We start from the raw sequence: 27,776 nt of genomic DNA, 5'->3' as shown, positions 1-27,776 counted from the left end.
CTTTATAGTTCCAGCCTCTCAAGAGGCTGAGGGAAGATTGCTTGAGTCCAAGAGCAAATTCAGGGCTGGGCTGGGCAATATAGTGAGACCTTGTCTATTAAAAATTAAAAATGTAGGGGCTGAAGAGTTGGCTCAGTGGTTAAAAGCACTTGCTGTTCTTGCAAAGGACCCAGGTTCAATCCCAGCACTGCTGTGGAGGCTTTTTGCTTTCTTAGGTACCAAGGATGCATGTGGTACACATATACATGCAGGAAAAACACTCATACAAAGTAAAATAAATCTTTCAAAATGAAGAAAAGTATTTTTAAAAAAATTAAAAGTTCAATTTGTTGACTCACCAGCTTCCTGTAAGTAGAGTGTGTCGTTCCAGTTTTGTGGGTTCTTTTCCTGTTCTTCTTAAACTATTGCAAACAATTAAAATGATGGAAACTCTTCAAACATCTCAACACTAGACTCAGAAGAGGACACAATAACAAAGAATAAAACAGCACACACCAATATCCCTGATAAATAGGCAAGGATCACTACTAAATCAAATCTAGCTGCATATAAAAAGATGATACTCCAAGATCAACGAGGAATTGTCCAGGGGATGCAGAGGCAGTTCAATATATGAATACAAAAAGTGCCATACCATCAACACAACATAAAGCACAATCATTTCAGATAGATACAGAAAACCTCATTTCATAAAATTCTGCTAGTATGTTTATTCACACCTGTAATCCCAGCACTCAGAATGCTGTTGTAGGGGGATTGCTGTGACTTCCAGGACGGATGGGCTACAAAGTAAGACCCTGCCTCAAAAACCAAAAGTAACTAAATAAATTCAACATTCCTTTGTAATTAAAAAGAAAAAACCTTCTAAAAATTAGGTGTAGAAGGAATACATCAGGATAAAGGCTGTAGATGACAAAGCCACTGCGATAGAGGAGAACTGAGATCATCCCCTCTAAAATTAAGAACAAGACTGATGCATACTGTAATTATCTTGTTAAATATAATACTGGAAATCTTATCCAGGACAATATAGTGAGATAAATGAGAGGAGTCCAAATAAGGAGGAGGTGAGACTATCCTATTCAAACACATCATGGCTTTGTCTGAGGAAAAACCCAATACTCCACCAAAAACAAAAAACAAAACAAACAAAACAAAAAAACCTGTTAGAACCCAATAATTCAGTGGATTTGTGAAATACAAAAATACAAATAAATTTTGTAATTTACCAATAACAAAACTGTTAAGGACTTACAAAAGGAATTTCATTTATTATATTTTCAAAACAGACACACACACACCAGAGAGAGAGAGAGAAACAAAGCAATACTAAGAACAAATTCAACCAAGGTATGAATGACCCCTTCAGCGATTCAGTGATTCTGGTTGTCGGTATACTTCCCCAGAAGAGCACCTGCATAGCACACATAGCCCCTGCATTCAATCCTCATTAGAGCAACAAACAAACCAAATTAACCAACTAAAGGCACCTACACTCACGGACATGAATGCTGATAAAAAGTCTACACTATCCAGAGTAGTCTGCAGAGCCAGTGCAGTTCTACCAAGATACTCAAGACTTCCTTTGTAGAAACAGAAAACTCAGATGTAAATGTGTGGGGGTATGGAGGGTGGAAAGGCTAAATGACTGGCGGTGATGCAAAGGCTCAGCCTGTCGGCCTCACTGCAAGGGGCTGTTAGAGTTACCTGCTTCCTTTTCCGCCTCCCGACAGGTATGGTAGGAAGAGATGTCTAATAAACATCCTGCACATCCAATTCAGAGTTTGTGGGATGGCTTTGTTTGAAGTGCCTGTTGTGCAAGCATGAGGACCTGAGTTCAGATCCCCAGCACCCATGTAAAAAGCCCAGCCCAGTGTGAGGTGCACCTGCAAACTCCAGTGCGGGAGAGATGGAGACAGGAGCTCCCTGGGACTGCTGGGCCAGCTAGTTGAGCCAATTGGTAAGATTCAGGTCCAGTGAGAAACACTGTCTCAAAAAAAAATAAGATGGAGAGTGACTGAGGAAGAGATCTGGAGTTGACCTCTGGCCACCATAGCATGTACACACATCACCCACATGGCCAAAACAGAACAACAAAAAGCAAAAACCGCATTGTTTTGTTTCATCATTGTGGGTGCTGCAACCACTGGAATCCAGTGGATGGTGGTGAGGCAGGCTTTCATATTGCCCTCACAGTACAACTGCCTATGTCCGCTGGTGTACTGCGTGACACAGAATAGAGGATCCTAGCAAACTAGTGGAACCTCAGAATGGGCCCAGAACAGAGCAGTGGCTGCTTCCCCCCTCCCCCGTCTTTACGGAAGCCCCTCTGGTGCTGGAAGCCTGGCACCTCCCCAAAGTGCATGTGGAATGGTTGGCTACTCCAGAGCTCCTTTTGACTCCCCCTTGGCCCAAGGCTGTATAGAAATGCTGCATAATACAGTAATCCACACCTGGATGCTGGTTTCCGGAGTCTGTGTCCCGGGTTCATGACTCTGCCTCCCTCCTCCCCTCCTGGATCCCAAGTCCCACACATAATCTGATTCTCCAAGAAGCAATTTATTGGTGTCCTAATTCAAACTTAGTGTAGCATGTAAATGGAGTGTCATTAAAGCTTACTATTATGAGTCAAGTACCATTCAAGGTGGCATACATATGGTATCACACTTACTCTTTCTGACTTTTGAAATATTTTCTTGATGAAGAGAACAAAATAGTTATGGCGAAATGATTCTTAGGGTGGAGGCAGTTGCTCCCTGAGTTCCATCCTCAGGTCCCGTATGATGGAAGAATTGAAATGTCTCCCCAAGTTGCCCTCCAACCTCCTCAAGCATACCATGCTAAACAAACACAAATCTTAAGTGGGGGGCTGGTGCTAGAGAGAATTCAGAAGTTTTAAGAGCACTGACTTCTTCCAGATGACCCAGGTTCGATTCCTATCACCCACATAGGAGCCCATAACTATTAAGTCTAGTCCCTAGGGGATACAATGCCTTTTAGTCTCCATATTCAACAGACATACACGTGGTATGTAGACATACATACAGGCAAATCATACACACATACAAAATAATAATTTAAATTAAAACAATTTAGCTGGGCATGGTGGTGCACACATTTAGTCCCGGAACTCCAGAGGCAAGCAAGTAGATCTCTGTGAGTTTGGGGCCAGCATGGTCTACATAGTGAGTTCCAGGCCAGCCAGGGCTACATAGTGAGACTAAACTCAAGAAAAATTTATAAATAAAAAGGGGGGGGGAAAGGAAACAAAAATACAAAGAGCTAGGGATGGAGAGATAGCTCTGCAGTCCAGAGTGTTTGCTACTGTTCTTAAGGTTCAGAGTTCAATTCCTAGCAACCCAGGGTACCCATCCACACATTTGTGCATATATATGCACAGATATACACACATTAAAAAATGAATGGGTTTTTTTTTTTGTTTTTTGAGACAGGGTTTCTCTGTGTAGCCCTGGTTGTCCTAGAACTCTCTGTAGATTGGGTTTGCCTCAGAGGTCTGCCTGCCTCTGCCTCCCAAGTGCTGGCACGAAAGGTGTGCGCCGCCACCACCACTTGGAAATATCTGCTATTCTTAAGGAGCAAAGCTGATAACAAGCCATAGCTTATAAACCATAAGCATGGAACAAATATAATTCGATAAATCAAGATGGTATCTGATGCAGAGGTCTCTGGCTTAGCTGATGAATCCTACAGCCTCTTATCCTTGTGCACACCTGATGATAAAGCTTAAAATTCTGCTAGGAAGAATCCCTTCCTGATGAGACAGTCCTACTGTGATTATAAGTTCCTAATCTAAATCCACCTTACATTTTGGTACAGCACTATGCTCCAAGTAAAATGCTATTATCTTCAGGAGTTCTGATGGGCAGTTTGCAAAATACAGCTGGGCCTATCAACTATGTACTCCCCTTCTTAGGAGGAGCGGGGAGGATCATGAGACCCTCTCAATTGGTTGTTTGTACTTCTGCCCTAACTGCTTGTGGTCTTGGGAGAGGGTCTAGAGGATATAGACAAGGGAGGATGGGGTGGCTCCATCCATACAGCATGGGGAAACCGTCACCCCTGCTGAGTGCCAACAGGCTACTATGGCTGCGTTTTAACTCGTGCCAGTAACCTCTTACCTCTGTGAGTAAGGCTATTAAAGTCCTTGGTTCCCCTGGTAAATTTTGGTGGAATTTCACCTCAGTTTGTCATTGGGACCCGAGGAAGAGGGGGCAGGCGTTTTTTACATCTCTACCAGGGAAAGCATTTCAGCAACACCTTTGCTGATATTTAGTCTCTCTCAATGCTGATTCTATAAAATTGTCGAAAGCTGCTGTAGTTGAAATGACCGTAAAGCCCAAAGTATTTCATTTGATGGCTCCTCTGAAAAGGATCTTTATCTCTCATAATCCATGAACTGTCCAATAGATATTTCAAGCGGTGTTTGAATAGTGTAATTCAGCTTTTAAAGAAATAATGCATCTGTGGGGCTGGGAGTAGGGTGTAGCTGAGATGGCTCAGGCAGTAGGGTGTCTGCCCTGCGAGGCTGAGCTCTAGGGAACAGATCCAAGCACCCACCTAAAAAGCTGGCTCATGCAGGCCGTGGAGGCTCACCCCTTTAATTCACTTGGGAGGTAGAGGGGCAGGCGAATCTCTGTAAATTAGAGACCAGCCTGGTTTACAGAGCAACTTCCAGAACAGCCAGAGCTACACAGGGAAACCCTGTCTTAAAAAAAACAAAAAAAACAAAAAAACAAAAAACAAAAAACTGGCCCACATCACCTTGACTGCAACCTTCAACACACACACACACACACACACACACACACACACACACACACCAGCTTACTAGGCAGCTTGCCAATGACATCTTCTCCTTTAGAAATAAAATAAGGTTTTCTGTTATTAACCAGCAGGTTCTAAAGACCAAAGGTGCCCCTCTGAAATATTTTTATTAGCTGTAGATAAGCGCGTTGACAGATACAGAGAGGGCAAAGTGCTTTTGCTCTCAAGAAACAGCCAACTTCTTATCTCTGACCTCACCTCTACATTTTGTTACTTAGTCAGCAGGTCTTTTTATTCTCTCTCTTCATCCGGTCATTCCCAAGGTGACCCTTTGACCTTCACAGCCTCCCCATTTTCCCAAAGAGACCCACACGTCCTAGTTGGACTATCAGTGGAGCATAGCTTTACATCTCTGTAACTAAGTAACCCTCTCCTTCCTATCCTGTTTCTCATCACCTTGTAATAATGACACGCACAGGGCCAGGGTGGTGACTCACCGTCCAGACGCCGGCCACCAAGACAGTGACTTGAACTCTAGCCACGAGGTAGAAGGAGAGAATCCACTCCCTGTGGGCTGTTGTCTGACCACACTCAAGGTGTGACAATGTATCCCCACATTTAAACACAGAATTAAATAAACACAAAAATTGTAATTAAATTTTTTTCAAAAGAAAAGAGATGAATATCAACATTGATGGCAGTTTCTATATCTGCCTTAAATCTTAGACAGTGTAAACAGGAAATATATACATACTACAAATTATCTTTTCTAGTGTCCTTATTTTTTTTTTTACTTATTTACTAGAGATGGCTCAGCTGTTAAAGGCTAGCTAGGCTCACAACCAAAAATATCTTATAATATGAAATAAATTACACACAAGCAAGAGGAATACCTGGAACAAACTAATTCTATGTAGCATTCCTGGGTAGCCATTTCCCCTAATTAGAAAACTGTTTAAGGACTTTTTTTTAAAATCTTAAACAAAAGCACAAGAGTTTTAGGAATAAAAACTAACCCTAAAATCTACGTTAATAATTTCTTCAAGGCATCAATTCTATTGAGAACACGAATGGCACAATAAAACAATAAAAGTACCTAGGGAGTAAATCTATAAGTGACTAAGTCAGAAAGCAGGTAGAAGAACTGTCTGGAAATGACATGAGGGAATAATCAACCAGGCAGAGCCGCTCCTTGGACAGGATGAGGTCACTGCAGATAGCAAAACCTTTCTGGTGACTTCCATCTCAGGTTCTCCGAGTGCTGCACTGACATTATCTATCAGCAAATATTACTACCCCTCTTTTCAAGGTGGAGAAGCTGAGATAGTAAGAGATTACATAACTTGCCTAAGCATATACTATGCGTCAGCAGTGGAACCAGACATTTATTTCAAGAGTGTAATCTACATTTTTGTTTAAATTACTAGGTCAGCCTTCTAAAACCCAGCAGACATTTATTGGCATACATATTTATGCAATGTACTTTAAAAACTGATATTTATCTTCTGCAAACAATTCAGTGAAATACTTTTGTTGTAACTCATGGTTGTTTGTGTGTGTGTGTGTGTGTGTGTGTGTGTGTGTGCGCGCGCATGCGCACAAGGGAGAAAGAGAGAGAGAGAGAGAGAATATTTGCCCGGACTCAGAGAAGTGTTTGCATTAAGTTTTAGGTTATTTAATAAAAAACAATTTCAGCTTTTTTTTAAAAAAAAGATTTATTTTTTTATTCGATATATTTTTTTATTTACATTTCAAATGATTTCCCCTTTTCTGGTCCCCCACTCCCCAAAAGTCACATAAGCCCCCTTCCCTCCCCCTGTTCTCTCACCCACCCCTTCCCACTTCCCTGTTCTGGTTTTGCCCTATACTGCTACACTGAGTCTTTCCAGAACCAGGGGCCCCTCCTCTGTTCTTCTTGTACCTCATTTGATGTGTGGATTATGTTTTGGGTATTCCAGTTTTCCAGGCTAATATCCACTTATTAGTGAGTGCATACCATGATTGATCTTTTGAGACTGGGTTACCTCACTTAGTATGATGTTCTCCAGTATTTATTTATTTTATGTGAGTACACTGTTGCTGTTTTCAGACACACCAGAAGAGGGCATCAGATCCTGTCACAGATGGTTGTAAGCCACAATGTGGTTGCTGGGAATTGAACTCAGGACTTTTGGAAGAGCAGTCAGTGCTCTTAACCACTGAGCCATCTCTCCAGCCCCAATTTCAGCTATTTAATCATAGGGCCGCCACGAAATTTCACCTGCTATGTTGTCAGACTCTAATTACCACTTTGTGCATGTCATACATTTTTTTTTTCTGGAGAAGGGGAAAGCACAAATCATAGGAGTCTAGGAATTATTTTATATCTTCTATGTCTTCCTCTCTCAAATTTCACCCTGAAAATACTTCTATCTGTATGGGAACATACTGAGAGGGAATAGGAGAGTTCTTGGTTATCACCCTTTTAGAAACTACTACTCTGGTGCTGGAGAGATGGTTCAGCAAAAGCCCTAGCCGCTGTTTCAGAGGTTTGATTCTTCACACAGACACACTGACTCACAACCGCATCTAACAGCAGACCCGGGGGCTCTCATGCCCTCTTCTTCTTTGAGGGCATGCCCACATACATCTAGTCAAAAACCCACACACATAAAATAAATAAAATACTACTCAAACCTTTGTTCTCATCCCCTGTCATTTTTTCCTCTTTGAGACAAGGTACCATTTTGTAGCCTTGGCTAGCCCGGAATTTGCCATGTGGACCAGGTTGGCCTTGATCCGCTTGCCTCCGATTCCCAAGTGCTGGGCTTGAAGGCGTATGTCACCATGCCTGGCTACTATAAATCTTTTTTTTTTTTTTTTTTTTAAAGATTTATTTATTTATTATATGTAAGTACACTGTAGCTGTCTTCAGACACCAGAAGAGGGTGTCAGATCTCTTTACAGATGGTTGTGAGCCACCATGTGGTTGCTGGGATTTGAACTCATGACCTTCGGAAGAGCAGTCAGTGCTCTTACCCACGGAGCCATCTCTCCAGCCCTATAAATCTTTTATAATCTGCTTTATGAACACAAGCTTCCTAGCGTGCAGTTGCTTTTTACTCCTTCTGACCAAGAGCACAGATACTCATAAGTTGTTTATATTCTAGCAATGGCAAATTCTTGCACTAAAAGCACACTGGGATCATGGGACAAAGATAATGTCTTAGATCTGCCTGTAAGCTCTCTAAATTTCAAAATAGAAATTGTCTATCTTTCTCCTTCATTCTGTCTCAGCTCAGAACTAAAGATATCAAACGGAGATCTGGTGACTTTAGGACTGAGAGTGATGTACAAACATCCACAGGTGTGCACCTCCTGCTCTCCCCTTCCCCCTCCCCCTCCCCCTCCCCCTCCCTCTCCCCTTACCCTCTGTGGGCGGGTGAATTTGTGGCTCCAGGGACCATCAGCAGACAGGATGGTTTCTTTTTCTTTTCTTTTCTTTCCTTTTTTTTTTTAAGATTTATTATTTATTTATGATATGTAAGTGCACTGTAGCTGTCCTCAGACACCAGAAGAGGGAGGGCATCAGATCTCATGACGGATGGTTGTGAGCCACCATGTGGTTGCCGGGATTGATTTGAACTCAGAACCTTTGGAAGAGCAGGTGGTGCTCTTACCCGCTGAGCCATCTCTCCAGCCCCCCACGGTTTCTTACTCAGTTATGCTTTTTTTGTGTAGACAAAGCACTGAAATCTATCTCCCAAGTTTTTCTTGAGGAGACCCTCAGCTTTGTGCTGCTTTGTGGTAGAAGAGAGCAGGCACAGGTGTGCTTTAGAAGACAGAGGTTCCAGTTTGTTCTGCCCTTAACTAACCTCAGAATAACCAGCAACTCACTTTTCCAAGTTCCAGCTTCCTTATCTCTGAAATAGAGATAATCAAGATAACACTTCCTGAGTGTTAAATTCGAGAGAATTAAACCAGACAAAGCTATAGAAATGCATATATATCAGTCATAACCATCTACATAGGCAGCAATGAAAATGAGAAAGTACTTGCATGTTTGAAACTGAATTCAGTAGTGCACGCCACTAATCTGCACCAGGAAGGCAGAAGCAGAAGCATCAGGAGTTCAAGGCCATCCTTGGGTACATAGTAAATTTGAGGCTACACTGGTTACATAAAACTATCTCAAAAAGATAAAAAAAAAAAAAGCCTATTTATCTGCATCTGTCTGAATAATATGCTTACTTTTTATAAGCTGGTTTTTGTTTTTGTTTTTTCAAGGGTTTTTCTATGGAGCCCTGACTGCCCTGGAACTAGCTCTGTCGATCAGGCTGGTTTCGAACTCACAAAGATCAGCCTGCTTTCACTTCCTGGGTGCTGGGATTGAAGGCATGCAGGACCAGCCAGCCACCCACTTATTTTAATTTTGTTTCAGAAAGTGTGTGTGGAGATCTACCTGGAGAGAGGGTTCCGTGGTTAAAAGCGCTATCCAGTCTTCCATAGGACCTGTGTTTCACTCCCACAGAATGGCTTTACTGCCATCCACTTCCAAGAGATCTGACACCATTTTCTGACCTGTTCAGGCATCAGACACAAAAATGGTGCACAAACATATATGTAGACAAAACATCCATACTCAGAAAACTTTAAAACATAAAAATAGGTAGTTGTTTTGTGTGAGTTTGTGGTGTGTGTGTGTGTTCTCTGGAAACCTGAGCCACCCAATTAGTTCTGCTGTGACTCAAACTCATACTCTGGTCACCTGCCGGAGCAGCAAATGTTCTTAACCACTGAGTCATCTCTCCAGCCCCTCTTGTTGTTTTGTTTTTTAGACAGGGTCTCACTGTGTAGCCCAGGCTGGGCTGGATCTCAGGGGCGAGCCACCTGCCTTCTGCCTCCAGGGGGCTGGAACTGAAGGGTCTCAAGGGTCTATTTTTGATTTTGGGTTCCTGGTTTCAGGGGCCTTGGGTGGTGGCTCTCTCCTCCATTGTTTTGGGCGTGTGGACAGGAGAGCTTGGTGGTGGTAGGAGCCTGTGATAGCTGAGACGCCTAATTTCATGGCAGCCAGGAAGCAGCTGCACAACAATTTTGTTTCAGGTTTAATGATCTGTGCAGCCACTTAAGTCTGTAGAAAGCAGTCACGTCTTCTCCACCACTCTTACTTTCAGCTGTTTGCGCCCCCCCCCCCATTTTGTAAGCGTTGTTTGATGCAGTCAGATTTGTAACCAAGAGCTTTCCCGTTCCTATTTCTTGTTCAACAGGTGGAGATTATCTAGTCCTGAGATTCCAGGAGTGTTTTAGTAGCTGATAAGCCTCAGTAAAGCTTGCCGGTCTCCTGAGGGGCAGAGAACCCAGCTGCTTTTTCTCTATTTTTGGAAGGGGTGAAGAAACTCTTCTGTCAAAAGTTTAAAACTTTCCACTGCTTCTAACTAAACTCACTCAAGGCAAAAAGACAACCTGTTGGGTTACACAAAACCCCCTTTAGCGCTTAGCTTTGTTTACTGCCTGCCTTGTTAGATGCCCCAGTGCGTATTTCATCTGTGTCAAGAGGCCATAAATCTGCATTAAAGGGAAAGATACTAGAGGGACACCCTTCATTTTAAAAGCAATCAAGAAAAAAGGGGGTTCCCTTAGTATTATTAAGGGGATTCATATTTGTCAACCACTCTATTTAAAGGGGACCCCCCCAAAAGAGAAAAGACCAAATAAACCAGCTTCTCAATATTAAAAGAAACCAATCTCTGCAGGTCGGTGGCAGAAATTAAACGTAGGAAATTCTTCACAGGCTTAAAAGCATCTCAAAAGCACATATTACAGAAGTACTTTTGTTTTTAATTAATTTGGGAAAAATATAAAGATTTGATACTTGCTTTTAAATACATTGGTTGGCTTATTTACAGATCTTGGGAAATGTGTGAATGAAACCAAATCTCATAGCAGTAAAATAATCCAAACTGGACTCACTCTTAGACCTGACCACCACAGTTCACTGTTGACATGAACGTATACATATACACAGACTTCAACTAGAGACTTTGTTAAAGTAACCTGTTGGTTTTTTCTCTTTCTTTTTTTTTTTTTTTAACTCAACACTGCTTTGTATAAACTACATTTTCCAGATGTATTTGCTCATTCTATTGTCTGAAAATTGTCATAATGCATGGTTCTAAAGATTCTAAAACAAACAAAAACCTACCGACAAGAAGGCTAACTGGACTATGTTCTATTTTGCTTTTGACCTTACAGGAGGTAAAACCAGAGGAAGAAACCGCCTGCCTCCACTGCCTGGCTGTTTGCCAAGAGGGCCCGGCTGAAAGGATTAGTCCTAAGTGAAGTATGGATCTGAGGCAATATTCCAGATAATTCAGTTGTCAAAAGCTCCTTTAACCCCTACAATGAGACACTCACAATGTGGATTTATTTCCAGCTGGTTTTCCCTGGCTCGCACTAAACTGAAGGAATGAATTAATCCACCTGTCCCTACAGTGAATTACCATTAATTGGTATATAGATGCATGGGACTCTGTTAACCAGTTTCTGCTTGTTTTTTTGATTATGAAGAGTTAATATTTAGGGGACTTATAGGTGTGGCTCAGTAGTAGAATGCCTGCCTAGTTTGGACAAGGCCCTGGGTTCAATACCTAGCACCACAAGAAAAAAAGAAGGCAACAACTTTAAGTGTATCTTTGTGTGTGTGTGTGTGTGTGTGAGAGAGAGAGAGAGAGAGAGAGAGAGAGAGAGAGAGAGAGAGAGGTTTATACTTCTTAAATCCTACTACAAACCTGTACCTCAAAAATAGGGGTTGGAAGGAAATATAAACTACCATTGATGTAGCTATTTGTCCCCTAAATTTCAAGCCACACATTCCTCAAGCAAGCAAGCAAACAAACAAAAAACATTGATCCCTAAAGTCAGAATTCCTGCCAGCACAAGATCCACAAAGGTAAGGTAAGGTTTCTGGTTCTAGAGTCATCCAGCAAGTCACTGTGAGTAGAAGGTGCAGCACAGATGTAGGCCAGACCCATAATGACTCAACACGAAGGTTCAAGAGCCAGTCAATCCTGCTGTGCTCATGACAAGGTGATCATACTTACTTAAATAGAAAAAACAATGTACTGATTGTACTTATAATTTATGTGAAGCAGGAATATTTTATGACCCTAAAATTTCACAGAGCTATAATCACAGTACTTGGGGAGTAGAAAAAGGAGGATCAACCAAGAATTCAAGGTTATTTCTTAGACACGCATTGGGTTCAAGGCCAGCCTGGGTTATCTTGAGACTCTATTTTCTTCACATTTAAGAAGACTAAAGTGTGGGTCTGAAGAAATGTTTGTTTAGGACCCAGTTTGCTAAGAGGCAGAAGTCAAAAGTTTGCTAAAGACTCAGTTCAGTTCCCACCATTTATATGGCTACCTAACAACCTTCTGTAGTGCCAGTTAAGGGTTCCTGCTCTCTCTTCTGGCTTCCACAGGCACCATGCATAAACATACTAAAGGCAAAATACTCATACGTATAAAATGAAATTAAAAAACTAACTGTAAGAACCAGTATTTAGCACCAGCACTTCAGAGACAAAGGCAGGTGAATTTCTGTGAATTTGAGGTAAGCCTAGTCTGTAGTAATTTCCAGCCAGGACTGCATAATGAGACACTGTCTTAAAAAAACAAAACAAAGCAAAACAAAAAAGAAGTATAAGGTTCTGAGCTGCAGATCAGCTCAACTCACTGGTTCTCTTTCTCAAGTTCTGTGAATTAGACACTGTGGTGGTTTGAGTATGCCTAGGCCAGGTAGTGGAGGTGTGGCCTTGTTGGAATGGGTGTGGCACTATGGGAGTGGGCCTTAAAGACCTTCATCCTAGCTGCCTAGAAGCCAGTCTTCTCCTAGAAGCCTTCAGATGAAGATGTAGACTTCTCAGCTCTTCCTGCACCGTGCCTGCCTAGATGCTACCATGTTCTCACCTTTATGATAATGGACTGAACCTCTGAACCTGTAAGCCAGCCTTAATTAAATATTGTCCTTACAAGAACTGCCTCAGTCACGGTGTCTGTTCACAGCAGACACCTTCTCTCTCTCTCTCTCTCTCTCTCTCTCTCTCTCTCTCTCAACTGGACCCGACCATCTATTATTCTGCATTGGTTTGATTGGATATTAACTAACTGTATGTTAGCATGTTAATGTCCTTCAAAAGGCTCTCTGATTCCCTAAACCTCTCAGTTTTAGACACAGTCTCTGAATCTGATGCGTTCTGACTGACTCCTTACCCTGATCATGTTTGAATATCACTGCTGCCTAAAACAATTTTGGAAATAGAGTATCAGCCTATGCAACCTGAGACCTTGTCCTGAAATAACAAAAAAGTAATAACAAAAAAGAAACCAACCCGTGCTTAGGTTAACTATGGTTACAAACACAGCTTTTAACATATAGGCCAGCTAGCCTGCACACACAGTGGCAAACAACAACAAAAAGCAAATGTCTCAGACAGTGTGGAAGGCAAGGACAGACACGCCAAGTAGTCCTCTGACCTCCAGTAAGTTCCTTTTTTAAAGGAGGTTAAGTGGAGGTGCCCAGTGTGGGTGGCTAATGTGGCTCCTGGGTTAGGTTATTAAATAAAAATTCAATGTCAGGCATGGGCTATCTCACTATTAGCTGATGATAAGGGATGTCCCTAAACACCCCAAAACAATACGGGCTGTTGCCGCTGCTCTGGGTTGCCACCAGAACTAGGCAGTAAGACCCAATCAAAGGGTGACCTACCTTATGCCAAGACTATTAAAGTAGTTAATGGCTACTGAAAATACTATGTACTCTGTTTTTGGGACATAGGAAAATCAAGCTGGCATTTACATAGAAACTTCCTTTCAACTGATTAGTTTCCATAGTGCTGGGAAGTGCTCCAGAGGCTAAGGGTGTGTGTGTGTGTGTGTGTAGATCATCAATGACTTATCCAGAAGTAGATGCAGCACACTACAATACTCACCTGCCACAAGAAGTGCCCACTGGGTAAATAGTGGCATGAATGCTATGGAGGTGACTAACCACTTTTAAATATTAAAAATAGAGAAAGAAAATCAAAGAAAAGAAAGGATTTATAGCATAGGAGTTGAGAAGTTACAATCTCTTCTATCCAGGTCTGTTACACAGGAAGAAATTCATGCTAGGTACTGAGAATCTAGTCAAAGGCCTATGGCTGAAGAACTCAAAGGCCCTCACGAGGAATCTGCTAAGTGTTGTTTTGCAAATGGACAAGTCATGAAACTGCCTTCTAAATATGCTTTTACCGTGGATTAGTACTGCACTCAGATTTGGTCAGAGCTTATTTTTGCAATAGGCATGGCTTAGGCAGAAACTCTAAAATTCTCAAAGTATCATGTAAAGACAATTTTAAAAGTGAAAATCTTTTCTCTGTTCTGGCTATCTTACAAATAAATGAGACAGACTATACGATTTGTTTGATAGCTTTAGAGCACAGTAGCTGAGCAGTTATTAATCTATTCTATTCCTCTAAGCTAATCTAGATACCTCCCAACCAAAATCCCTGAGATACTTGCATTTTAGTATTGGTCTGACTCTCTGCTTCAGGTGTGTTCCCACAGTGTTTCTCCAACCCTCTCCTTGTGACAAAGGGACACTTCTATCTTCCTCTTCCTCCTCTTTTTCTCCTTCCTTCCTTCCTTCCTTCTTTCCTTCCTTCCTTCCTTCCTTCCTTCCTTCCTTCCTTCCTTCCCACCACCCCCCTCTCTCTCTCTCTCTCTGTCTCCTTCCCCCCACCCACCCCCTGCTGGCAGAATTCCCACCATATTCTCTTTTCTGCTCAGTTATTGTCTAGTCAGTTTTTATTGACAAATAAGAGAATAAATGGGAAGCAATATTTATACAAATTTGAGATGGGAGATTCTTAGAATAAGCATTACAATGCTGTCTGGGTTGCACCTAGATATAGGGGCAGAGAAATCGGCATTTGAGTAATTCAAGGATAACTTTTACACAATGCACAAGAAACCGTTACGTACCAAGAATACGTAAGTGATCATGAGTGTTTGGCCTTAAACTGAGCATCAGTATCACCCCTGTCTCAGGATCAGGGACATCACAAAAAAGAATTCAAAGAATGATCTGGAAGTTGGGTAAGAATGCTGTGACATGCTGTCTTCTGCACATGACAGGCTGTTGAACTAGAAGTAGCCAAACAATAACATTATGTCTTGATTTGTATTTGTATTCCTCCTTGACATTTTGTACATTTATCTCATTTTTGTGACAATCTTATTACTTATATTACCACCATTGGTAGAGTGCGTGTACAAGGTTCTAGGCTCTGTCACTGGACTGTTCATGTCACCTGCCAGTTCCCCTTCTGTTACCTCAGAGCCTGTCACTTTTTGGAAATCAGTATTTTTCTCACGCCTTAGCATTTCAAGATATTTTATTCTCTAAGTGTCACTCTTGGCACATACCTGTAGTTCCGCATCAGGAGGAGGGCGGAGCTCAAGGGCAGCCTGAGGCACAGTAAATATTCGAGACCAACCTGGAATACATGTCCCAGAAACTAAGGGAAAAACTTATTATATTTGCATGTATTCATGATTAATATAAACCAATGTTATCTACATTTTTAAACTTTGTGGAGATAGCGTTAATCCACATGAATCTGTGTTTGTTTGTTTGTTTGTTTGTTTGTCTTTACTTTTGAAATAGAGTGCTACTCTGTAAGCCAGGCCGACCTCAAGCGTATGCCCATGCCTGTCCTGTTCTGGCTTCCTTTGTGAGATTTACCATTCTATTTTTTACCTCTGCTGCTTGGCATTCCATCGTGTGGACAGTCTTTGACTAATCTATAACCCCTGCAGATGGACATGGTATTTCTAATTCTTGCAATTCGGAACGATAACAAAATTCTCCTTCTGAACCCTGGTGGCTTCCCTATGGCTGTGAACTATTTAATACAAAATTGCACCAGGATAAGGAATTTATGTCAGAATACAAGTCAACATACTATTTTCTTCATCAAGAAAGTCTTGGGCAAAAAACAAAAAACCATCAAAAAAAAAAAAAAAAAAAAAACCCATACAACCTCACCAGGACAGCGTGCTTAGTGATGTAGCTGCTTTCCTTCCTGGCATAAACTCCTTGTCCTTTTAGGGTCCAGTGAAAAAAAAATTGGAGATTGTTGAATCAGAAGCAGGTCTTCAACTTTACCTCATGACTCCACACTGAATGCTAGAATCATACATTGATCGAAAGTGAGTAAATTCTTCGTCATTGTGCATCTCTGCCAATGTATGGTATTGTCAGAACGCTTTCGTTTTTGACAAGTTAGTGGGTATGAACTGGTTTACTTTTTTAAAAATATTGTGTGTGCCTGTGTCCATAAACTCACAAATGTGTAGGTCAGAAGACAGCTCATGGGAGCGGGTCCTCTCCTTCCACTGTGTGGGTCTCAGGACTGAACTCAGGCTCTGGGTCATCTTGGCAGCCGCTTATTGTACTTTTATTTTCTTTCTCCACTTGCTAGCGTGTAAGGCATCTTGACAGTTTTCACAATTGGTTTTAGATGTTACAATTGGTTTTATGTTAGATGATAATCTTGAACATTTTTTATGACTTGCTGTTTCTGTTCATTTGACGTTCTTAAAATGGGCCGTATCTGCCTGTAACTTTTCTTCTTTTCCATCTGTATTAGCTTGCTGTTCAATTGCAGTGAGGAGACACCATGACCAAGGCAACTATTAGAAAAGAGACCATTTACTTGGGAGCTTGCTTGCAGTTTCGAGGGTTAGTCCATTATCATCAAGACAGGAAGCGTGGTGACAGGCAGGCTGTCTGTCAGGTAGGTATGGGGCTGAGAGCTTACAGCCTGATCTGCTGCCAGAGAAAGAGACTGGACCTAGCTTTTGGGCCCAGTAGCTCACCTCTTTCAATAAGCCTACATGTATTCCAACAAGGCCACACCTTCTAATCCTTCCCAAACAGTTCCACTAACTGGGGACCAAGCATTTAAACATGTGAGCCTATTAGAACCATTCCCATTCAAACCACCACACCCTCCTACCACTCCCACTTGTGCCTGCGAGGTGTTTCTGGACTCCTGTCTCTAGCATCACTCAGCCAGATCACTTGCATTGATAAAGTTCCTATCTTTGATAAAGCTCTTATTCATGGATACTGAGTAAGCAGACTCAGAAGTACAATAGTAAAAGCTGTTCTATTTTATTTTCTCAGTGTATCCTTCTAGGTGTCTTCCCTGAGGGAAATTAGTCTCTTTTGGATGATTCTGGTGAGTCCTATGGCTTTTCTGAACAACTTCAATCAATTAAAAAGATCTTTAAAAAATTATGTGTGTGCCTATGCGTCTGTGCGAGGGTATCCTATGTATGTGCTGGTGCCCACAGAGGCTGGAGGGGGGCTGCAGATCTCCTGGAGCCAGAGCTATGGGTATAAAAACCACCATATGTAGGTGCTGGGAACAGAACTGAAGTCCCCTTGAAAAACACTATGATCTCTGATTGCTAAGCCACATCTTCTGCTTCTAGTAAAAATCTTATATCATATTAGTTTTCAAACTGTTAACTTAGTAAGGAAACAATAGACTCAAAAAATAAACCAACATTTCAATTGTTAGAGAAAAACTGCAGTCTTATCCAGTGGTCATTTCCTGAAGTTATGTTATGTTATCTCCAAAAAAGGGAGAAGGGAATGGTCTCTCTCTCTCTCTCTCTCTCTCTCTCTCTCTCTCTCTCTCTCCCTCCCTCCCTCCCTCCCTCCCTCCCTCCCTCCCTCCCTCCCTCTCTTCCTTCCTTCCTTCCTTCCTTCCTTCCTTCCTTCCTTCCTTCCTTCCTTCCTTCCTTCCTTCCTCCCTCCTTCCTTCTTCCCCCTCTCCCTCTCCCCTCCCTCCCCCCCTCTCTCTTTCCTCCCTCCCTCATTCCCTCTCCTTCTCTCCCTCCCTCCTTCCCTCCCCCCTCTCTTCCTTTCTTTCTTACCCTGTCTGGACGGTTTCCCTAACTACCAGTTTCTGCTGTGCCTGGGGGAAGCAGGGATGGAGAATGCTGGGGAGCATTAGGAGGAACACAAGGGCATTTATTTGGTTTGTTTTTGTGAGGGCTGAGAATTGTCCAGCACTTGTGTGTGCCAGGCAAATACTGTTACTAAGCCACGTGCCCAATACATTTGTTTCTTTGAGATGGGGTCTCAGGTGACAAACACTGACCCTTAAGTCCCAATCCTCCCTCCTCTGCTTACCAAGCGCTGGGATTGCAAGCATGACCTGTTAGGCCCTGAACTTTGGTAGCCAATGAGTACAGCTATAAGGCAACTGTGTCTACCCCAGGCTGGGGAACTGCTTAAAGCAAAGTTTTTCCTTTAGATTTCTTTTTCTGAACTTTTGAAAAGACAGTATTTTGCTCTGTAGTGCTAGCTGGCCTGGAACTTGCTATGATGGCCCATTAGACTGACCTAACACTTGTCATGATTCTTCTGCCTCTATATCCTGGGTGCTGGGTGCTTGGTTTACAATCATGAGCCATTGTGCCTGGCTTTCTGGGGTGTTTGATTTTGCTTTATTTTGTTTTGAGACAGGGTTTCTCTGTGTAGCCCTGTCTGTCCTGGAACTCACTTTGTAGACCAGGCTAGCCTTGAACTCAGAAATCCACCTGTCTCTGCCTCCCAAGTGCTGGGATTAAAGGTGTGTGCCACCACTGTCTGGCTTTAGTGGTTCTTTTTCTTTTTAAGCGTTTACTTAGTTATTTATCATGTGCATGTGTATATGTATGTGTGTGAATATGTGCCATGGTGCATATGTGGAGGTCAGAGAACTACAGAGGAGTTGGTTCTTTCCTTCTACCATGTGGAATCCAGGGATTGGACTCAGGCTTGTCTTTACTCATTTAACCATCTCACTGGCCCTTCCATGAGTTCTTTTTTTTTTCCTTTAAATTTATTTAGAATCATCATTATCAGGTTTGTTTGTTTTTTTTTTTTTTTTTTTTTTTTTTTTTTGAGACAGGGTTTCTCTGTGTAGACCTGGCTATCCTAGAACTTACTAGACCATACTGGCCTCAAACTCAGAGATCCGCCTGCCTCTGCCTCCCATCAAAGGTGTGCCCCACAACTGCCTGACTTATTTATTTGATGCATATGTGTGCTTGAGGTTTGCAGCATATTCATGTAGAAATCTGTGGAGTCCAGGAGAAGGTATTGGATTCCCCTGGAACTAGAGTTGTGGGTGAATATCAGTCACCATATTGGTGCTTAGAACCGAACCCAGGTCTTCTGCAAGAACGGCAAGTGGTCTTAATCGCTGAGCCACCTCTCCAGCCTGGGATCTTTGATCACTGTCCTGCCAAGCCTCTACAACTAGACTAACCTAGAAGTGTAAGTTGACTAGCCTAGAACTGGCCATTCCCACTGTCCCCTCACGTTCTGCTGGCTAAGCATGTCTCCTTACTTGGGGCTCTGCTTCCTCTGGAAGGTCATCCACTTTCCAAGGAGGACCTCTTCAACTTCATTTTCTTTTCAGTGTTGCATAAAAGACAAACACTCTACCGGATGAGCTATTTCTCCATTCTTTCACTAGCCTTTTAAAGGAAATTAGTCATTTTTTTTAAAAATCTCTCTTTAGTTTTTTGACATTTTCAATATGTAATGTACTCACACAGTTCAAATTCAAAAGCACAAAGGAGAGGGATGGCTCAGAGGTTAGGGGTATGTGTTTTTGCTGAGGATTTGGGTTCAGTTCCCAGCACCCGGATGGTGATTCACAACCATTCATAACTCCACTTTTAGCGGGTCTGACACCCCCTTTGATTGACATAGGCACAAGCACGCACATGGTACACAGACATACATGCAGGCAAAATACTCACTCGTAAAATAAAATGACTATAACTAAAATAATAAAATAAAAAGTCCAAAGGAGAATGGCTGACACATCTTCCATGTAGCCTCTGTCACTGGCTTCCTCCCACATTGCCAGGGTTAGCTCTCCTCAGTCCTCCCTTAGAGACATTCTATACACACACATACAAGCCGGCATAGAGCCAGGCAGTGGTGGTGCATGCCTTCAACCCCAGCACTTGAGACACAGAGGCCAGCCTGGTCTACAGAATGAATTCCAAGCCGGCCAGGGCTACACACAGACACTCTGCCTTTTAAAACAAACAAGAGGGGCTGGAGAGATGGCTCAGTGGTTGGGAGCGATGACTGCCCTTCCAGAGGTCCTGCGTGGTGGATTCCCTTTCCCACAGGACACATTATGCTTCTTCTTTGACACTCCATGATGTGATGACTTCCACCGTAAGTCCTGCACCCTGCCTCTCAGATCCCTCGACCTCCCACTCCTGTTTAGAGTGAGTATTACCCACTTTTCTAATATTACAGTGGAACACACGACACAATTTCAGGAGGAATTGTTGACTTTGGCTCTCAGCTTGCGACGTGTCAGTGCACCACAGCAGTGAGGCTATGATGAGGGAGCGTCACAGTGCACGTGAAGCAAAAAGGCACACTGGAAGAAACCAAGGCGCCTGCACACATGTCCCTGGTCACCAAACAACTTTTCTCCCAAAAATGTTGTCAAATTAGGAATCTATTACTCCAGGGATTAGGTCAGAGCCCTTGTAGTTTATCTCTGGAAATTGCTCTCACAGACACTCGAAGGTATACGTTCCTTGCCTAGGTATGTCTTAATTGAGTCAAGATGACAATTGTGTTGGCTAGTTGTCGTTGTTGTTGTTTTGGTTTTTCCAAGAGAGGGTTTCTCTGTGTAGCTCTGGCTGTCCTGGAACTTTCTCTGTAGACCAAGCTGTACTTGAATGCACAGAGATCTGCCTGCCTCTGCCTCCAGAGTGCTGAGTTTAAAGACATATGCCACACCAACTTGACATAAGCTAGAGTTTTCGGAAAGGAGGAGACTTCAACTGAGAAAATGTCTTCATAAACTAAGGCCTTTTCTTAGTGATTGATGAAAGATGGCCCATCCCATTGTGGGTGGAGCCATCTCTGGGTCCTGAGTTCTATAAGAAAGCAGGCTGAGAAAGCCAGTAAGCAGCTCTGCTCCCCTCTCTGGTGTCTGCACCAGCTCCTGCCTCCAGGTTCCTGCCCTGCTTGAGTTTCTGTCCTGACTTCCTTTAATGATGGACTGCAATTTGGAAGTGTAAGCCAAATAAACCATCATCTCCAATTTTCTTTTAGTCTTGGCACAGCAAAAGAAACAAGAAGACCACAACTGAGGTTAGCATCGAGGTTAGCTATCCCAGAACAGAAACACTCAGCTCCTTCCCTGGCCCCACTGCCTCTGTGCTGTTGCCAAGTTTGCTGTCTCTTTTTCAGGCCAGAATCCAGCTTTGGGATCCTCTCTCTCTCTCTCTCTCTCTCTCTCTCTCTTACACACACACACACACACACAAACACTAAGCTGTCTGTGTAGTCTCTTCACAACCTGTGTTTACAGCTTGAGCAGAGAAAGAGAAGACCCAGGTACCTTCTTACCCCTCCTCTTGGGTGAAATCTTCCTCTCAGAGCCTTTGCAGGTACAACTTCTCTATTTTCAAACCAGTGGCCAGGTTGAATGGACTCGTGTGAAGGGCAAAGAATCACAAAGCTGCTTTCATAATTCTTCTTTGAAAAGGCTCGTGTCTTGGAGGCCTGTCTCATAGCTACAACTATAGCTACTGCTGTCACCTTGTTTTATGAACTTAAAAGTTTCTGATTTTAGCATCAGATTGAGGTCAAAATCACCTCAGTGTGACCTTGGTGGATTTACAGTCTCAGGTCTCTTTCCCTCCCTCCTGCCCCCACCCCCTTACTGGGATTAAACCCATGGCGGCGTTGTACATGCTTAGACTAGCACCTATCAACTGAACGCTAGCGCTAGCCCATAGCCAATATTCTCTTGACTTGTGCACACACACATGCACATACTAGTTTTATATTTGAATATAGGTGGCTACAGCTATTTGCTTGCAAAGGATGTATTGACTGATAACTTTTAATTTTTGCTATTTCCATGTGTGACCCACTCATAGCTCCAGGAACCAGGGAGATAAAACAAATGTCTCATTCCACTCAAGTTTAGTTGAGACGAGAAACGGCCCAGAGGGAGTAAGGAGGATCAGAGAGAATAGTAATGGTGGTAGGACCATAGGCATGGATGAAACTGTACAAATAAATGCAATTTATTTTAATTAATTTTGAGACAGGGTTTCTCTATATAGCTTTGACTATCCTGGAACTTGCTATGTAGACCAGGATGGCCTCAAGCGCACAAAGATCTACCTGCCTCCGTTGGCTCTAAAGGTGTGCACCAACCATGCCTGGCTTATTTTTAGTATTTTTATGAATAGAATGTCATTCAGTGTGTTTATTTACCCCTCCCCCAGCTCCTCCCAGATAAACTCTTTCTCTACAACTTTCCTTTCTTTTCTTTCTTTCTTTCTTTCTTTCTTTCTTTCTTTCTTTCTTTCTTTCTTTCTTTTCTTTCTTTCTCTCTTCTTTCTTTCTTTTGAAAGCTCACTGAGCTCATTTTATGCTTCTCATAGCCTCCTGGGTGTGGGGTCGTCCCTGGAATGTGGTTGACTTCCCAGAGGGAATACACTGCAAGAACCCTAACTGTTCTTCTCCCAGAAGCTATTAATTGCCAACTGATCCTCAGCTAGGGACGGAACTCAGTGCCCACCTCCCCGCTTCAGGCTCAAATTTTGTTGGACGTGAGCTTTTGCAGGGCTTGTGTCTGCTGTCACAACTACTATGAATTCAAATGCAAAACTACCCTGCTGTGTCCGGAAACACTCTTTCACTATAGTAACCCACCTCTCTCTTAAAATTTTCCTAATTTATTTCCTGGGGTGATCCTTCAGGCTTAGGAGGTAGGTGTGTGTGTGTGTATGTGTGTGTGTGTGTGTGTGATATACATGTCACATTTAGGGATTGTCACTTTGCAGTTTCTTATTATCTGTACCTTGACCAACTGTGGGTCTGTGTTAATTGCCAGCAAAGGCTAAAAGTTGTTTCTCTGATGAGGGTTGAGAGATGCATTAATCTATGAGTATCACAATATGCCATTAGGAATCAGTTTAATACAATGTCCATTTAACAGAATAACAGTAGCTTCTTCTTTACATCTTATGACCTGTCTAAATGCAGGTTCTTGGCCACAATAACAATGCCAGGTATAATTTTCATTGTAGGGCGCAAGCCCTAAAGCCAGAAAGTTGATTACTCCCGTGACATTTGTGCCACCTGTGGGCACATCGAGCCAGCTGCTCATTAGTGTAGCATGTGAGCTTTACAGCTGAGTACAATCGTGATTACTTCTCTCCTCCAGCAGTGTGCATATCACTTCCCAGCAATACAGTCAAAGCTTTTACGTGCGTACAAAGTGATTTCTCCATGTTCTATGACTCAAGCATGTGCTGTCTTCAGGAGTAAGGTCTTTTTTTTTTTTTCCTCGAGACAGGGTTTCTCTGTGTAGCCCTGGCTGTCCTGGAACTTACTCTGTAGACGAGACTAGCTTCAAACTCAGAAATCCACCTGCCTCTGCCTCCCAAGTGCTGGGATTAAAGGTGTGTGCCACCACTGCCCAACAGCAGTAAGGTCTTAATGTTAAGTTCTGGAGAGTAACTGAGCTCATGACAGTAGTCTGTAATGTTTAGGAGTCTGTGGGACACCACTGGCTAATATACGTTTGGGAGTCTGTGGGACACTACCAAATAAGTAAACATAACATGGGCAGCCCATTCCTGGCACTAAACTTTTTGTTAGCCTGTGGTGTCTAGTAGGGCCATCTTTACCTGTTATAGGGTAGCTCTAAAATTTTTAAAAATAAATGTCTATGCATACACTGCAGGAAGTTTTTATAGTAGTATGTTTCCATGTCTTTTCCAAAAGGTCTTTAGTATTAGTTACCTCCTATACTCCCTCCACCACACTGGCCTCTCACCCTTCACCCCGGCTAACCCTTCCTAGTGCATTATCCCCCCTTCCCCTCCTTTAGACCCCCCCCCAGCTCTGTCTCCCACCCTGTGGGGCCTCCCACCTCCCGTTCTAGCTTTCTGACCTCTGTGGGTATTCCAGATGAAACACCCAGGTCTAAATAGTCAAAGCTTGTATGTACACATGAGAGAAAACATGTTATGTTTGTTTCCCCAGGTTTGAGTGCTCGCACTCAGAATGATTGTTTATAGCTTTATTCATCTACCTGAAAAATTTATAATTTCATTTTTCTTAACGTCTGAAGATTATCCCATTGTGTAAACGCAACACATGTTTTTTTTTTTTTTTTTTTTTTTTTTTTTTTTTTTTTTTTACTATCCATTAGGATGTTGATGGGCATCTAGGTTATTTATATTTTCTGGCTATCATGTAACAGCAACAAACACGCATGAGCAAGCATCTCTGGAGTAAATATAGGATTATTGGGTATACGCCTGAGTATTCTAGCTGGGTCAAGCGGTAGATCTCTTTCTAGCTTTCGGAGAGACCTCCACCCTGATTTCCATAGTGGCTGTGTCAGTTCTTCTCCAGGCACTTCTCCAGGCAGGGAGGAAGTGTTCCCTTTCCCCCACATCCACACCAGCATTTTTGTCTTAATCATAGCCATTCTGACTGGAGTAAGAGAAAATCTCAAAGAAGTTTTAATTTGCATTTCCCTGGTGGCAAAATATGTTGAACATTAAAAGAACCAAAATGGAACATATTTTCAGCTATTTGTTTTTCGTCTTTTCAGAACTTTCTGCTTGTTTTCATATTCATTTTGGTTTCATTTTAGATTATATTGGCTTATTTGCTGTGTTATTTGCTGTCTTGATGCATATATACTTTTGAGGGTTTTTTTATATTTTAGGTACTAACATTGTCAGATTTATAGCTGCTAATGATTCTCTTTTCCTCTTCTGCCACACAAATGATGGTGTCCTTTAATGTTTTTTCTCCTTTATATTATGATTGTTTTGCCTGTGTATATGTCTGTGCACCACAAGCATGTAGTACCCACAGAGGCCAGAAGAGGGTGTCAGATACTTTGGGTCTGGAGTTATGGATAGTTGTAAGCTACCTCGCTTCTCTGGAAGGACAGCCAGTGCTCTAAACTGTTGGGCCATTTCTCCATCTACTGGGGTACTATTCAGAAAATACTTTCATGTGCCTATAAATTCATGGATGGTATCAGGCCTTTCTTTGTGTTTGTTTTGTTTTTGTTTGAGACAGGGTTTCTCTGTGTAGCCCTGGCTGTCCTGGAACTTGCTCTTATGACTAGGCTGGTCTTGAACTCATAGATATCCCCTTGCCTCTATCTCCCGAGCGCTGGGATTAAAGGTGTGCAGCATCACTGACCAGCTTTTTAAAATCTTTATTACATTTATTTGAAGTGTGTGTGTGTGTGTGTGTGTGTGTCTGTGTGTGTGTCTGTGTGTGTGTCTGTCTGTCTGTGACAGTCAGAAGAGGACATCAGATCCCCTGGAACTAGAAGAGTTACAGATGGTTGTGAACCACCATATAAGCGCTGAGAATTGAACTTGGATCCTTTGGAAGAACAGCTAGTGCTCTTAACCTCTGACCCATCTCTCCAGACCCTGGGTATCAGGTCCTATGTTGAAATTCTTGGTGTTTGGAGTTGAGTTTTTTGGAGAGTGAGAGAAGAGGATCTAGCTTCATTCTTCTGTGTGTGGCCTCCCAGCTTGGCCAGTACCATTTGTTGAAGATGCCGTCTTTCCTTCAATGTATATTGCTGGCCTTTAAAAACAATCTGGTGATTGTGGGTTTATATGTGGGCCCTCAATTACCAGAATAAATAACATTAAAATATAAATAAAATTAGGCCGGTCCTTCTCTGGTGGTGGCGTTAGGTTGGCCTGTGAACACACGAGTACAGATTGCAAGGATGCTGCATCCAGCTAGGTCTCAAGATTCTGCCCTCCAAGACAGTCTTGCCATGATTGGATAGGTTCCCCAGAAAAATACTCAACCCTTTGTTCTTCTGTTCATTTTCACATCCCTGAAAACAAGTCTCCCTTGGAGCAAAGGCTTAGAGAATTGAAACAAGAAATGCAAGAATGGAATCAGCGGTTCTGGGCCAAGCAGAATTTGTCCTTTAATAAGGAAAAAGAAGAATTCATTTACTCAAGACTACAAGCTAAAGGCTCAGGCCTGTGAACCAAGTCAGGCCAAAGAGCAACGCTGGATGCAGAGGAGATGGCTGACTTCTATAAGGACTTTCTGAGTAAGAATTTCCAGAAGCACATGTGCTATAACTGAGACTGGTACAAATGTAATTTTGCCATCACTTTCTTCATGGGAAAGGTGGCCCTGGAGAGGATGTAGAGCAAGCTGAAGCAGAAACAGAAGAAGACAGGCGGTTAGAGGAGCCCACTCGAACCTGACCAGGTTCTATTTATGAGGCCCTGGAAATTAAGTGAGCACAAGTGCCTTGGCCCGTGTTCAGACCTTTCCTGACTGTGCATCCCCAGCTAGGTCAGTCTCATCCACATACTGTGCGCTCATTGTCTGCATTTTGAATTATGCCAACTCAGAATATAGCAACGATCTACATACTGTGCGCTCATTGTCTGCATTTTGAATTATGCCAACTCAGAATATAGCAACGTAAAAATGTGAATAAAGTTTCACTGCAAGAATTTAAAAATAAAGTTAAAAAAGAAGAGCTCAAGAGTAAGTAAAAAAGTTAAATCTAGAAAAAGGAAAAACCAAGCAAAGGAATCAGTAAATGTATTTCTGTGTTTTGACTAAAATGGAATGGAAATTTATTATTTCAATTGGTCAAGTTTATTGTTGAAAATGTAGCTGGGGCTGTTACTAAGGCTCTGCAGGTGAAGGCACTTACCACATAAGCTTAGCCACCTGAACTGAATCTCCAAAAGCCATGTTAAGGTAGATGGAGAGAATGGACTCCACCAAGTTGTCCTGTGGTGTGTGCATGTTCTGTCCCAACACACTAACAAGCACCATTATAATAATAATAAAAACGATAAAAGGTAGCCAGACATGATAGCACATACCTGCAATTCTAGTACTTGCAATTCTAGAGCTAGGAAGATCAGAAGTCCAAGGCCAGCCTCAGCTACATGAGTCCCTGTCTCAACAACTTCCCACCCCCAAAACACACACACACACACACACACACACACACACACACACACACACACACACACGAAAAGTTGATGATTACAAATTGTATTCAGTCTCCAAGATTGACATGTTCTTAGCAACATCCCTAGATGATTCTCATGCATCATATTGTACAACTAATAAAGAGTCAACGACTCATTACATTATTGTAGATATGTCTCTCCACTTGTCAGTTTATTGCACAGAATTAATATCAGATATATCATGTTCAAGACAGAACATATCAAACTTATTCAAATTTTAGTTCAAGAGAGATCTTGACTTGTTGATTGCCTATTCAAATATTTTCAGTAAAACATTTTAAAAATAAAATGAAATACTGTCCTAGCTAATTTTATGTTAACTGGACATAAGATAGAGTTATCTGAGAGGAGGGAAACTCAACTGAGAAAATGCTTCAATAAGATTCAGCTGATTAGTCAGTGTTCTCTAGAGCAGCAGAATTTATAGAATGAATCTCTTTATATATATGTATACATGTACACTTATATATATGTATATATGCATATACATGTATACACATACACACATATACATACATATATATGTACATACATATATATATATATACATACACATATGGATTTATTAGAATCACTTACAGGCTATAGTCTAACAAATCCAACAATGGTAAACCATGAATGGAAACCTTGAGAATTCAGAAGCTGCTCAGACAGGCTGGATGTCTCAGCTTGTCTTCCATAAACACTAGAATTCCAAAGAAGCAGGTTCCAATTCCAGTAAGAAAGGAAATTCCCTGCAAGGCAAGAACAAGCAAACAAAGAGCAAAAGCCTCCTTCTTCCATGTTGCTAAGACCTCCAATCATACAGTTATTTATTACTTCATAACTGTAATGAATCAACAT

At 42.1% G+C, this 27,776-nt stretch overlaps 1 pseudogene; it reads left to right on the top strand.

Moving 5' to 3' along the window:
* The first annotated feature begins 1,657 nt into the window (after positions 1–1,657).
* Positions 1,658–26,124, top strand: LOC127697056 (cytochrome c oxidase assembly factor 8-like; annotated as a pseudogene).
* Positions 26,125–27,776: the final 1,652 nt, after the last annotated feature.

This window comes from Apodemus sylvaticus, chromosome 12 (assembly GCF_947179515.1).
Source record: "Apodemus sylvaticus chromosome 12, mApoSyl1.1, whole genome shotgun sequence".
Lineage (NCBI taxonomy): Eukaryota > Metazoa > Chordata > Mammalia > Rodentia > Muridae > Apodemus > Apodemus sylvaticus.
Note: the sequence above shows the minus strand (reverse complement) of the source record. Positions and strands in the feature narration are given on the sequence as shown.